The sequence below is a fragment of the Cervus elaphus genome, chromosome 2 (assembly GCF_910594005.1).
Source record: "Cervus elaphus chromosome 2, mCerEla1.1, whole genome shotgun sequence".
NCBI classification, from domain to species: domain Eukaryota; kingdom Metazoa; phylum Chordata; class Mammalia; order Artiodactyla; family Cervidae; genus Cervus; species Cervus elaphus.
In genome coordinates this window covers 32,333,045-32,348,200 of record NC_057816.1, presented here as the reverse complement: position 1 = coordinate 32,348,200, position 15,156 = coordinate 32,333,045, and the positions used below count along the sequence as shown (strand labels likewise).

Below are 15,156 nucleotides of genomic sequence, written 5' to 3'. Positions count from 1 at the left end.
GTGAGGATGAGTTTACGCAAAGGCAGCGGGGTAAATTCTGGGCAGAACAGTTAATGGTGTTCACTAGCGCGTAGGCTCATCTGGAAAACAAAAGGCAGGTGCCTTCTTACTCGAATGGGCCATGCAGTGAGATACTCCCTGTATTTATTTCTGCTTTGCTTTAGTAGGGTAGGCGGAAAGAAAGCAATTCACTCAGCCTTGGCTCTTGGCCAGAACTGAGTAGGCGAAGTTTGTCTTGTCCAGAGGGACAAGAACACAATATATTTACGCTGGCCTTTCTCTCCCACATAGGTTGGAAATTCTGAGGCATTTTAAACAGTTCTGAGGCTGTGACACATTATTACATTTATCCAATCAAATGGTAACTTGCATCAGGAATGTGAGGAGTGGTCAGAGGATTCAGAAGAGAAAAGTAACTGAGACATAGCAGGGGAATAAGATCTTCTCGATCATCATGGAAAGGTGAGGAACTTTGTGAAGCGAAGACAGACAAGGATTCTGGTTTCATTCCATCTTCCTGGCCCTCTCCCTTCAGAGAGTGCACTGTTTTCCCAACAGCTGTTTGGTTCCTTCAGGCTGTTAACAAAAAATCTGGAGTTATTTTGGGGTTTTACCTCCCCCACCACCATCACCATCAAGCGCGAGATTTTCATCCTCAGCACCATTCAGGATTCTCTTTTCATTGCCTAAAATGAGTCAAACTCCCATGCTTGGCATTCAGGGTGCCCCCAGCCTGTCTGGTAGCTCTAGCTTGTATTTACCATGTTACTTTACATTGTCCCCCAGACCTTGAGTCTGTGGCTTAACATCTCTCACCCACTGCTAACAGAAACATCCAGTTCATTTATTCACTCAACAAGTACTTATTGAATGCCTATTATGTATCATTTTTTCAGTAAACTTCTAATAAGCAACTTCTATGAATTAGCCCTTATTTTAGAGCCTGTGAATAGAGAAATAGGAAAAGGCATAATGTTGGTAAATGGGAAAAGACTATGAGATATTTGTGGGGAATCCACATAGAGTTCAAAATGTGATATGTAGGATATCTTGAATACCCTTGAATAACCAGGTCATCCCCTTGAATAACCACTGCCTTTTGTATATGCTGACCTGCATCACTAGTACACAGTGGGATCAAGGCTCAGGTAGTTTTGAGGTTCAATCTGAATATGTTGCCAAGTGGAGATGATGAAAGACGCAACCATCATGGCCCTGAACGAGAGTGTCAGCTCCATGACTCCTAAAAGACATGACCTTACTTTCTACCTGTCTGATTTCTCTTGTCAAGGGCTAACAATTTCACTGTGGTTATACCTGAAAGCACTAGTATGGTCTGTCTTATGGGGTTCTTTTCTTTAAAGGGTGACTCCCAAAGAGCAGGTACTCAGAAGCTGCCGTGACCTTGCCCGCCATGTTGTCTCATATCACATCCCCTGAATGAGCCACGTCTTTCCCACCTCTGCTTGCTATTATTCCTCATTGGTGTGGTAGGAAAGAGATGATTGGGAGCCAGATCTGGGTTTGAGACCTAGATTTGCTTCCTCTTCACTTCGTAACCTGGGGTAGATTTCTTCAAGTGTTTAAAGGCTATGAGAGAACCTGCCTTTTCCAGCATTGTCATTATAAGGTATAGATAAGAATTTATATGAAAGCATGGTGTCAGTTACATGAGATGTACTCTTTCCATTATCTCTTTCCTGGGGAACTTTCTTTTACTCCTCTCCTCATCTATATTTAGTAAAATTCTGTCCATCCTTAATGTAGCTCTTACATTACATCTCCAGTAAAGTTTTTCCAATATTCTCAGTTGCAGGAGATTTGGGCTCTCCCTTTTTTCTGTGCTTTACTTGTGGGATTTTAGACTTTTGAAAAAACAGATCTAAGTACTAGGGGAAATGGCACCTGAGTAAAATAGCACTGTATTTGGAAGAAGAAAATAAGAATCAGTGAGAGACAGTAGGCAAATAGTGTAAGTTAAGAGTGTCTTGCCACCCAATGCAAGGTGACTAATTCTCAGCCCATCTTCTCCCAGCAGGCCAAAGATGGAAGCTGTCTCCAGTTTCTAGTATTAGCCACAGAAAAAGGGGCCACTGACTCTTGTTTATGTAGTGAGAGCCAACTACCAGTCTTTCAGATAGCCCTGAACTTTTAGGATTTGATGCTCCGTTTTGATTAGAATTGAGAAGTCAGTCTAGATTTTCTGGGAGGACCTTGCTTGATCAGCAGAAGAGAAAGCATCCAGGATGACATTAGTCTGACAAGCTTTGAGGGAAACAACCAATGATGCCCAAGACCACTGCTGCTGATTTGATTGACTGTTTCACACCTGGGACAGTCAGGAAGCTGCATTTAAAAAATTATTTTTCCTTTAAAAAAAAAAAAAAAGCCCCCATAGTTTAAAAAAAAAAAAACAACAAAACATTCATTTGTCATAAAGCCAGAAAGATTCATTCATTGGAACTGATTGTTCACATTTGTAGAATTTAGAATTTTGTAGATGGAGGGGGCCTTGGAGTTGAATAGGGTCTTCAACAGGAAACAAAAGACTCTTGCTTTTTGCATGAACAGAGTTCATTCACCAGACAGTGTTTCTTGATCTATGAGGAGTGATTTCAGACAATTAGCTAATTGGCTGAGGGAGGTGACCCATCAGCTTTGCAGAGAAGGGATCCACATAAAGAATGTGTCTTAAGCTTTCCATGACAGCCGAAGCAGCCCCATTAATCCTCCTGTTAATGGCGAGTTGTAACCACAGAGGAAGAGTACATTTCACTCTCAAGTGAAGCCATGAAAACCCTAACAAGCTGCCAACAGCTGATCACTGTCCCCGTCAGCTCAGTGTTGTTTTAGGCTTTTTGAGATATTCTGAAATATCTTCCAGTTTGGTCTATTGCAAGGGGATAAGTGATGCTCCAGAAACAGTCTGCTGTTTATTTTTAAGTGTTATCAGATGCTTGTGGAAATGATACTTGTCTGTTGTATACAAAACAAGGACAAAATTCATTTGTGGCCATCTCCAAAGTCCAGATGGGTGCAGAAAAATAGAAAGGGGAAGTGAAAATTTTCTGCAGGTAAATGTTTTTCTGGATTTCACACATGAAAGAAAATCAGAGTGGAAGAAGGTCATAGACTTGTCAAGAAGGGAATCAGGAGAAGATAACTGGTATAAATCAGTAAGTTGAGTCCGTTTACTCCTAAACTGAGAGCCAAGGAATGTAGTGTCAATTATTCTTTCAAACGTATCACTAAGATGTACCCAGAATGTAAAGTTTCCTCCAACTGAAACAACTGCAGGATTGGTCATTGGGAGACCCAGGTTTTCCTGCTTACACTGCTTACACCCTTGTTAAGAGTCAGGGCTTTGGGTCTGGTAGACATGGGCTTGAAGTTTGTTTCTGTCACCTATCTACTCTATAACCTTCGCTAAGCATATGGTAAGTATGTTAGGAATATTTTCAGTTTATTAAGCTGACTGGTAGGGGTTTAAATAGCATTGTCGTCGTTCAGTTGCCAAGTCGTGCCCGACTCTTCACGACCCCATGGACTGCAGCACGCCAGGCCTCCCTGTCCCTCACTGTCTCCCAGAGTTTGCTCATGTTCATTAATAATGTTGAATATTATTACCACATTACAGGTCTAGGATAAGAAGTTTCTGACTTTGGTTTGGAGACTCAGTGTTGTGATCAAGGATGCTTATTCTGTTTATCTTCCCATTCAGCCATTCATCATGTGTTGGCTTTCAACCTTATGGTCGCATGAAAATCCAAGGCTTTCTCAGGAGCCCTCAGCAGATATCTGCTTGTGTCTTTCTGTCCAGAACTGTGAAACTTGGATACCCACAGTCAGAAGGAAGGCTGGGAAAGCAAGCCTTCTGCTTTTCTAGACTATAATAAAGGAAGACAGAGGTTGTAAATAGGTATTATGTTTCCAGTCAATAATGTAATACCTGGCACAACATTCAATTAACATTAAATGCTGTTTGTTTTTTATATTTTATTGACATATAGGTGATTTATATATAGGTTAATTTCTGCTGTGCAGCAAAGTAATTCAGTTATACATATAAATATACTTTTTCATGTTGTTTTCCATTATGATTTATCATAGGACATTGAATATAGTTCCTGGTGCTTTACCATAAGACCTTCTTTATCCATCCTTTGTATAGTAGTTTGCATCTGTCAAATGCTATTATTATGTTGATGGTGACAAATAATCTTACTCTTGTAAAGATTCAAGTGATATGATATTTTACATTTGGCGAAGTACTTTTACTTACTCATGTAATGAACTTGTTGGTGGCTTCTGTTGCTGTTGGATATTTAGAAGTTCCTTGATGATTGATGCGAAGAATAAAGGTCAACTAGGAAGGACAGCATAAAAGCCTTGACATTGACTGGCCTAGCTCCAGGTCTGTTACTTATAAAGCCTTCCGAGACCACCCAGAAGCACAGCAGTTGCTCACTGCTCTAAACGCCTGATATCACTTATGTCTTATAATGTTTATCTGATACTTATATTTTTAAAATACACATGGATTCTTAGCTAGATTTTGAGCTCCTTAATTTCAGAGTTTGCATAGAATGTGCCCTCTGGAATGTACGAAGCGGGGATTCCCTGGAGGTTCAGGGGTAAATATCTTCCCTTTCAGCCATCAGATGCAATGCAGGAGATGTGGGTTCGATCCCTAGGTCTGGAAGATCCTCTGGAGAAGGAAATGGAATGTAGGGAGGAACTCAATTGCTATTCTTTGATTGACAGAACATTTCCTATTTCTCACCATTCGGTGGATTGATACAGTAGGGGGTAGAATATGATTTGAATTATGCTTTTCTGTGGGTAAGAATTTTATCTTCTTTTGCTCAGACCTCCACCATTTTCTCCAGCTTCCGCCTTCTTGCTGTTTTCCTCCTAAGAGAGCAGTATGAATTGTCAGGGGATGAAGTATATCATCTCTCCCCAATGTACTATGTTATGACTCTCTAGCTTCTTCTGAACTAAGTCTTGACTCTGACTTCGCTGAGAGGACTTTTGCCCTTTTCTTTCTGTTAGGGCCCTGCCCCCTCACTGCCACGTGTGAGACTGCAACCAAAGGAAACCACTGCAGGATTACTTCTCTGGTGTCTTTTGTATATTCCGCCACTGTCCTTACAACTTTTTGGAGAGTTGGCTTAAGAGGCAAATAGTACTGGATAAGGAAATCAAACCCATTGACTGAAATCTGCAATGAGATATGAATCATTACCTGATCTCTTGCTGAGACCACATGCTGAGAATGTGTAGGGATCTTGGAACTTGAAGATATTAAGTGAATGCTTCACAGGAGTGTTTAGTAGCAAAGCTCATTGGGGAGCCCCGTGGCCGGGTCCCCGATTCTCTCAGCATCGTCCTTGGCTAGTGCTGTAGTCTTCAGAAGTGATGCCGGGGGAGTTAGAGCCAGACTCTGAGCAGGTGAATCCAGTGGCTCTCTTCTCTTAATCATGACTCCGATTTTAGAAGCAGAGAGTAGTCGCAAACATATTCTAGTTTAATTTATATCACTTCTTAAGTTGCTGATCTGATTTGTTCTTTATTTCCAATGGTACAGAAACCAAGAATTTCTTAGCACCATGTTTGCCACACCCTTTGGCCACTTGATTTTCCCATATTTTTAATTCCTGTCCAATTTTCACTCTTTGATGATGCTTGTTATTTAGATATGGGCTTCCTAGGTGGCAAAGCAGAAAAGAATCTGCCTGCCAACCCAGAAGATGCAAGAAATTCCTGGATCAGGAAGATCTCCTGGAATAGGAAATGGCAGCCCACTCCAGTATTCTTGCCTGGAGAATTCCATGGACAGAGGGGCCTGTGAGCTACAGCCCGCCGGGTCTCAAAAGAGTCGTACACGAGTGAGCACACACAAACATGCACACACGACGAAATGACAGGTGCCGTACGCACATTTCCAAGTTAGAAAACAGACTTAATGTGCAGACACACAGAGACAAAACACAAAGTTCTCATTATCTATTTATATATTAAAGCAGCTCACCAAGGCTTAGGAGATTCGGGGCAGCAGTTAAATAATTCCCCTTTCCTTCTGATACAGATAATAGGAAGAAGGTATCAAACGGAGGTAAAGGTGCCAATTCTACTCATAGCTGCCCTTTAGCTCCTTAAGTATAGTTTGGAAAGGTAAGTCTAGGAGAACTCTGTGCAATGAGTGGAATCTAAACTACCAAGGAGTATAGAGAGTAAGGAAAGAGGAAGCTGAGGGTGAAATCCTGGGGGATTGTAGACCTTAAGAGAATCCCCATAAGCCTGAGAAGGAGCACAGAGATGCAGGAAGTGGTGGTGTCGGATGATCCAAAGGATTTGGGAGCCGCATTTAGGAGAGAAGGAGTGCTCAGAGGCCTCTGAAGGCAGCAACAACAAAGGCATCCAGGGGATTTTACAACAAAAGAAGTCTTAGATCATAATCCCTGGTTAAAAAAAAAAAGGCAAAAACAACTTTCTGTTCTCCCTGCCCAGCCTCCCTAGACACTAATCACGTAGGACCACCTACGTTTTGTTTTCCAGTGTACCTTCACATCTGGCTTCGATTGGGCACAAAAATAAGGCACAGAAAGATTTTTGGTCTCAGAGTATTTATCATAAACCTGAAAGTATATGTGTTTGTGTGTTTGAAAGATGACTGGTGATAAGATTTTCCTCTTGTGGTCAGGGACCCAGGTTCTGGGTGTGAGGACTTATAAACTGTTTGATTAGGAGGGGACTCATGGGGCAGCCGGGTGATACGCCCTTCAAAAGTGATGCTAGCGTCCCAGGTCGCCCAGCACTGCCCTCCTGCCTCTGATGTTTGCAGAACGCGTTTTTCCTTTTAAACTGAGATTCTTGATCTGCTGTTCAGTGCTGCAGGGGGTACTCTGATGCTGGGGCTCAATAAAGAGTTGGCAAAATTAGGCTTCTAGAAGTAAATATAAGGGAAGGGGAAAGAGAAGACTCTGAAAACAAACTCTGTCTCTTCAAATTTCTGCTCAGGCCCTAGGGCACGGAGGGAACTCCATGGGCCTGCCTCTGCCTTTAAACATCCACAGAAATGTTCTTTCTTAAAAATCAAACAAACACCACCCTGTAATAGCTAATTTTTAGTCTCCTCAAGTTGCATTTTCGTTTTCTCCCTGTGGAAGCCAAGCTTTGATCTGTCATTACAAATGCCTTCAAGTACAAATAGATTTCCTGCATTCCAGGGCTACCTCACAGCAGGTTTGCCAACCCTTTACATCTTCCTAAGTCCTACATTGTGAGGTTTATTCCTTGATAATTGAAATTCGCATAGACATCGGATATCATTTACACTGCCTATCCCCTTCACTCGTCATTTGAGTCAGGCTCTAAGACTCTCGGGCCCTTGCCTTCTGTGTAGTAATGACTTATATGAACAGAGAGCCTACAATACATTGAGGATTTGATGAATGTTAGATCGAAATTTAAATCACACCCGGGGCCTGATGAACTTTTTCTAGGGAATAAAACCAGTGGCGAGTTGGTCTTCCTAGGCCGGTGGGCGGGGAGAGTTCCAAGCCAGTAGCTTCCTTAGACACTTCTTGAAGAACTGTGGGGCCCTGGGGCCTCACCGCTAGCTTCCAATAGCCTGTGTATTTTTAGTCCTTGCTTTTCATGTTAGTTTCCCGTTAACTGCTTGCAGGAAATCTTTTCTTGGACATAATCTGCCCATTTCCTGAAGTCTTCCTCTCCGCATTGTGTCACTTGGGGATGAATCAAGTCAGCAGTTTTGGAGAGTGTGTGCTGTCTCCCCTACCACAGCCTACCCCCTTTGTGGGTACCAGAAAGCAGCCTTGCTTGTCTGTTTCCAGGGGTGCGGGGAGAGGGGCAGACCCTTGGTGTGTGTCAGCCTCTGAGACTGCCCAACACAAATGTCCCTTTGTATGTGGAGGGGGCATGTGTGTTTTTCCCCTTCCCGATGGATACTTTCATTTATTAGGCCCGGATAGTGTCCTCCGAGCTGTAAACAGTGATACAGGAGATAAAGAGCTGTCTCAGTGAGGACGCAGCAGTGGCAGCAACTGGTTCCCCTTCTCTGCCCCTCGCTGCTTGTGTCCATTGTGGGTTTGGTCTTATTTAAGCCAGCCTAGGACCTCTCAGCGCCTCTCCAGGGCCGAAACCAGTTAGACACTGTTCCTCTTACCTTGAAGACTTCAAACTTGGAGAAAGAGGTTTTCCGTGACAAGGATAACAGTTCCTCATATTTGTACAGTGTTAGTTTTAAAACATGTTATGTCTTCTGAGGAAGTGAAATTCTGGCTTTGTGATCCCTTAAGAATGTAGGATTTGGATCAAAAGATACGAGTTTGAGTGCTGGCTCTGCTCTTTTAATAACTGTGAGACCTCAGGCAAGTCAGGGAGCTAATAATAGATCCCACTTGGTAGGGTGTTCCAGAGTTTAAGTGAGAAAATGTATGTGAGCTCCTGCCACGTAGGAAACACTCAAATATTAACCCCCAGAAATGGGAGTGGATGGTGGGAAAGGAGTGTTAAAGGAGATAATGGAGATGACTGTGCTACGTATAAAATCCTAATAACCATTTTAGTTAGTGTTTGATTTGAAGTCTCAGGTTAAGCATTTTCTCTCCCCTTTAAAGCCACCCAGTTCATCTGACCTCTCATTCTGACCATTCCTTCCTTCTTTTAAACATTCACCACTATGACCTCTTCTTTCACATGATTGCATGGATCTTCTCCCTAAAGCAAACCACTGTTTCTTGAGGGCCGGTCACTAGCCAAGTGTTCAGCGCACAGTAGGGTTCACCACTTCCTTGAATGGGTACTCGCAAAAACCCTGAAGTGCAGCCCCTTTCCCATCCACAGGGGCCTGCCCTTAAACTCAAACTTATTTCTTGATTTTTATACCCAGGGATTAGTGCAAGAAATGGAAACCACTCCAGATACTTTGAACAGGAAGGAATTTAACATAGGTATTAGATGCTTACCAAATGTTAGCAAGAACTAAAGTAGTGTGTTCTGGTCTAGGACTCCAGAAATGATACTCACTCTTTCCCCACCCCTAGAATACCACGGAGGTGATCAGTCCAACCCTCTACCCCTGCTCCATTGCTGTGATCTGGCAGTTAGGAGGTCACACTTGGAGAAGCTCCTGCTGCAACTGCCCCATGGCACTCAGGAAACTGAAAAATGCCTCAGCTTCCTAAACACTGTGGTATCAATGTCTGTGTACTTACTTGCCAGAGGACACAAGAAATAGCCAGGAGGAGGCAAGTGGCAGTCACCCCACTTCCGGCTTACCTGTCTTGTGTGAATGTGCATAATTGGTAGATTAACCGCCAGCAGTCTGTAAAGTGATTTTTTAGTTTTCCACTATTTTCAACTAGAAGGAGGTGGGATGGCAGTGGAATGAGCCAGCCTACAGTGTATGCCACACTGGTTTCATCTAAGAAGCATTTTGGGTAGCAATATGTCAGGATAAAAGCTAGAAGAGGAAATACAGGTCCTTCTCCATCTAGTTGATTCCTTCCAAGTGCAGAATTACTTCCATAGAATATGTTTTGGATGCATGTCTCTATGGGAAATTGTCTATATTTCCACCTGGCTTTCAAAGGAGATTGATTGACCTGGTCGGCTCTCCTTGTAACTCATGGGGTATACCGAAAAATGTTGGGTGAATGCCTTGTATATATTTCAGATATTGTCACAGGCAAAGGGAACACAAAGTCAAAAAAGAAAGGCAAGACGCTGCTTTTAAGGAGTTCTTGATAGTCCAGGAGTGTGACACACAATAAAAATAGGAAATCATGACAAATGCTAAAATGAAGATGTTCTCAAGGAACACAGGTGAAAGATACATAAATCAGATTGGGGGATAAAATGAGGATAAATATAGAAACACTGTGTGTATTCATGTAAAGAGTTAAGTGTAAAGGACTTTTATTAGTTTTAGGAGCCTAGAAGTGTAGTCCGATAAGCTTAGATATAATCTCTTTCTCTCAATCATCCAACCCAGACACAAGACCCCAAAAGGTTCTTTATTTTTCCCAAAATCTTTTAATGAAAAATTTCAAACATACAGCAAAGTTCAAAGAATTTTACAGTTTAAGCCCATATATCCACCATCCAGATTCCACTGTTAATATTTTACGACACTTGCTGTATCACATATCTATCCACCTATCAATCTGTTAATCTATTATTCATCTTATTTTTTAAAGCATTTAAAATAAATTACAGGCATCAGTGTATTTTTCCCTAAATATTTCAGCTTGCATATCATTAACTGATTAACCAAAGTCCGGGATTTGTTCAGTAGTTGTTCAGTATTTTTCTTTAAGGTAAAGTTTACTTTGGCCACCTGATGCAAAGAACTGATTCATTGGAAAAGACCCTGATGCTGTGAAAGATTGAAGGCAGGAGGAGAAGGGGATGACAGGGGATGAGGTGGTTGGATGGCATCACTGACTCTATGGACATAGTTTGAGTAAGCTCTGGGAGTTGGTGATGGACAGGGAGACCTGGCATGCTGCAGTCCATGGGGTCGCAAAGAGTCGGACATGACTGAAGACTGAACTGAACTGAAAGTTTACAGAGACGCCCAAATCTTAAGTGGTTGTTCTCTGATAACTGGTAGGCATACACCTATGTAGTAACTCAAGCACCAATAAATCTATAAATCATTACCATCGTTCCAGAGAGCTTTCTCATGCCCTTTCTGGATAGTTCCTTCCCCCACCCTCCAGAAACAATCATCATTCTGATATTTTCCCCCCCACTGTAAATTATTGTCTATTTGGGAATTTCATATAAATAGAGTCTAACAGTATGTGCTTTTTTGTGTATGTCTTTTGTCACTCAGCATAATACTTTTGAAATCCATCCATGTTGTTGTTTAATAGCCCATTCCATTTTATTGCTTAGTAGTATTCCATTGCATGCACACACCATAGTTTATCTGTTTTCCTATGAATGGATACCTGGATTGTTTTCAGTTTGGGGCTATTATGGGGGGAAAAAAAAAACTCTAACCTTGTACTTTTAAAAAATCGACTTTTATTTCCTCAGTTTTAGATTTGTAGAAAAATCGAGAATATAGTACAGAGGTTTCCCATATACCAATTTCCCCTGTTAGTAGCATCTTACACTTAATGTCCTTTTTAAGACTCCCTCTGACTTAGTGTTTTTGGCTGATTGCTTAATGGACTGATGTTTGGAAAGACTACAGATGCAATGCTACCAGTAAATACCCTGCAACAGGAAATTGATTTTGTCATCCCATTGAAATCACTGACCCAGGATTTATTTTGTCCAGTCTGTTGGAATCATGAATGTCTAGAGGTTAATATGTATATCCTTTCATTCCTGAGGGTCTTGCTCCAGGAAGAGCTCAAGGTCAGGGCCTTGCGTCTGCAGGTGAAGGAGCAGAGCTTCTGTCTGCATCTGCGCTAGCAAATGATTGCGCTACCACCATTTTCTATCTATTCCACTTCTAGGTTTTCCTCTCACATCCAACAATTCTTCAACAAGGGTATAAGACTTTTTCCCAAAGCACAATTTATGATTGTAACAACAATTAATATTTATGTTGCCCTTGCCAGTTTATAAAGCTCATTAACATCCATTTCTTCCTCATTTCAAGCTAGTAAGGTATATATTATACTCACCTTGTAAAGCAAATACTAAATAGTAAAGGAATTGAATTACTTCTCCAGAGTCTCACTGCTGTTGATTAAGAGTTTAGGATATAATCCCAGCTCTGTCTTCCTCTTAAATCCTGAATTTTTCTCTTGATATTATATTTTTTCTACTCAAAATTTGGGGCCCCACCATTTTATTTCTTAAATGATCTGAGACCCCTTGTAATTGGGACTCAACCTACTATTTCATTCTCTTCTTTTCCCAAGACACTCTCGACTCTAGAAACACTCAGTAGTAAAGTGTTTCTTGAACACTTCATGAGTATTGCTACCTCCATGCCTTTTGATGATGATGGCTTCCCCTTTATGTTCAGAGTATTTTTTTTTCTTTCTTCCATCTTTGATCTCTTGTTCCTAGAATTTGCTTTTGGGAATTTTTTTTTAATCCTTTGACTCATCTCTGATATTATTACTTCCACAAGATACATCCCTGGATCACTTATGTTCCCCTGCCCCCACCCCTCTCTGCTGATTCCCAGCATGAGGTACATGGGTCTGTATTCTGCTCATGTATTAGACTTTGAATGCCCAGCAGTCCCATTCCATATTCAGATACAAAGGGGATTGAATCATGATTCCTTAGAGTTTCAGTCTGTGGTGTGAATTAGGTGTGTACAGAAGTGATGATAATATAGGGATTAAAAGTTGACCCAGATATAGATGTATCGAGTTCCCACTGTGGCCCCAGCACAGATGCTCAATACGTACTTGTAGAATTGTATTGAATAAGAAGAGGAGGTGTCGTTTCCCAAGTGGCACTAGTGATGAAAACCTAGCCTGCCAATGCAGCAGACATAGGAGATGCAGGTTCAGTCCCTGGGTCAGGAAGATCTCCTGGAGGAGGGCATGGCAACCCACTCCAATATTCTTGCCTGGAGAATCCCCATGGACAAAGGAGCCTGGCAGGCTACAGTCCATAGGGTCGCAGAGTCGGACACGACTGAAGCAAGACTTGCGTTTGAGCTTAGTAGGAATGATCTTGAGCATAGGCTGTGGTTAAATAGACAGGGTCCTCTGCCCAGATACATTTCTATTCAGTTTCTCCTTAGCCTTCATCTCACTGGGTCAGAACTGTGTCTTCTCTGGACATGCTTCAGGGTAGCAAACTGAGTTCTCAAGTGATTTGAGTATTGTCTGTTGTATCATTTCATCTATTCAACAAGATTCACTGAGGTCCCTGTTTATGTTGGTGTCTCTGTCTATGTCTGAGAATACAAAATGAACAAACTGTTACTCTTGACAAGCTCAAGCACTTCAGGAAACTCAGAGCAGAATGTAGACACCTCACAGGCAAATAATAAAATAAATAATCTGAATCTTTTTTGGAATAAGACAAAGGTAATTTAAAGTAACAATTTGTTTTCCTATAGGAAAGTCCTTCAGAACACTTTCATGACCATAATTTAGTTTTTAGCTCTTCATTTAGATTTTTTAACCTACAGAAAAAATACTGTACAAATTTGATTCAAAGGCGTTTACTACTTTATTGACCTGTGACCATGATGTATCATTTCATTTTTACAAGGAAAGCTGAAGTAATACAAAAACAAAATGCCCCGAAGTGTTTTTCAACATGAGCTTAAGTAATTTTTTCATTTGAATGGTGTTTGTGTTTGCTGGCCTTCCTCTGGCATCAAGTTGTGGTGGTTTTAAATAAGACATTTACCTGACTGTCTCACGAGGTTGGAAGCATCTTCCATAGAAAGTAAATGAAGAAGCTATTGGGGACTAATATGGAATGAGCTCCAAGATATAATTTAAGTGGGAAAAATAAGCCTCAGTTACATTATCTGTCATGATACTGAATCATAGTATATGGCCATTTGTATGAAAAAGGAAATATTATACATATTCACTGTTGCATACATAAAATATCTCTGAAATGAAACATAAGAAACTCATAAGAGTGATTATCTATACAAAGCAGAAAGCAGGATGGCTGGGGTTAGGGTGGAAGAAGACATTTTTCTATTTGCCATTTTATACCTCTTCATTCTTGAGCATTGTTACTTAAAAAAATACAGTGTTTAAATGAGTGGAAATGCTTTAGGAATAATTTACTAGTGCAATTCATAGGAATAAGCAATTGTGGATTTTCTTTTTTATTCATCGCATTATTCAGCTCATTTTTCTGGTAAAATCACCTTCTAAGTATAATCTCTATATCTCTCAGCTACTGACAGTGTGGTGGTTGTCAGGGTGTTGCTAAGTCATGTAAGATTCTTAGAAAATCGCACACTTTGGGTTGGTAGTAGTTTCTGTGGTCAGGAAGATGGTGCGTATGAGGATAGATAGAGTTCCTGGAAACCTAGCATCATAGACTCTCAGGGCCGAGAGATCCAGTTCATTCAGCTCACCCGTCACTGTATACCCGCATGCCCTCCGCAGCATTCCCACTTGGCGGTCACTGTCTCTAAATGCCGCTCGGTATTAATGCCAGCTAAGTGAGCGTGCCTCACCTTCGCCCTCTCTGTGCTGGCCTGGAAGGACCACTGGACAAGAAATCGGGGTATTTAACGTCTAGCCTCAGCTCTGCCCTGTTCACTAGGTGGCTTCAGGTAAACGACCTTCCCTCTCTGGATCTCTAGATTTAAAGCGTTAGATTGTGCCAGAGGGGGAATGTACAAGGAACGACTGCTGCCACTTCCCCCTCTCTGCCTATGACAAACACCACTGCGGTTTTAGCAGTTTCTTTACGGTAGATAAACACAAAAGAAGTCTCAGAACGCTTCTCAGCACGGTCCAACTGGAACCCATAGGTAGGACTTGGATGGGACCTGGCAAGTTAGATAAAAATCATTCCCTTCCATCTCTGAGGTTCTCAACCAGCAGTGCGCTGATAAACGTTTAACAGCAGGTTCTGAGAAAAAAAAAAACAAAGAGGAGATACCCTGACTTATAGAATTTGCCAGTTTCCGTGATGTAAATACTCCCACCGACTGATTTCAGATTACTAAGGTGAAGTCAGCTGAGTTGCAGAATTACTGAAAATTTAACAATAAGCCTTCGTGAGCCGATGGAAGCTGACTCCAGCACATCACTATAAAATGGATGATTTTGAATTAACTGGCCACAACCATAAGTGAAAATGACCAACCTCCCTACAGAATTTTATCGAGGCTTTACAGTCTTTTGAGTTTGGAAATACTTGAGTGTCATGAGATATTTATGGAATTCTTCTACTCCCCTGAGCCTCAGTTACGCTATCCGTAAAATGGGATGAAGGACTCCTACCTCATAGGATTGCAGTCAATAATGAGAGACTGCATGTAAATCACTTAGCACAAAGCCTGTCCCCTTCTGTGACCTCTCAGAATATTCCCCTCTCCTGAACAGTGTGGAGGCTGCTATGCTTGATTGTGTTTTTATCTTTTCCAGACTCCCAAAAAACTTGTCATTGCTTTACCTCCAGCCCTTCTCTTTTTCTAACCATTATACTCCCTTAACATTC

General features: G+C 41.5%; 1 protein-coding gene across 10 annotated transcripts in view; it reads left to right on the top strand.

Annotated features, from left to right (window-relative positions):
* GAB2 (GRB2 associated binding protein 2) overlaps positions 1-15,156 on the top strand; it is a 177,929-nt gene that overhangs the window by 63,301 nt on the left and 99,472 nt on the right. The window contains exon 2 of one of the 10 annotated variants that reach the window (XM_043875552.1): positions 292-462. The exons of the other annotated variants lie outside the window; for them this stretch is intronic. The gene's annotated coding sequence lies outside the window, so the exon portion shown is untranslated. The remainder of the gene's footprint in view (positions 1-291; positions 463-15,156) is intronic. 10 annotated transcript variants of the gene reach the window in all.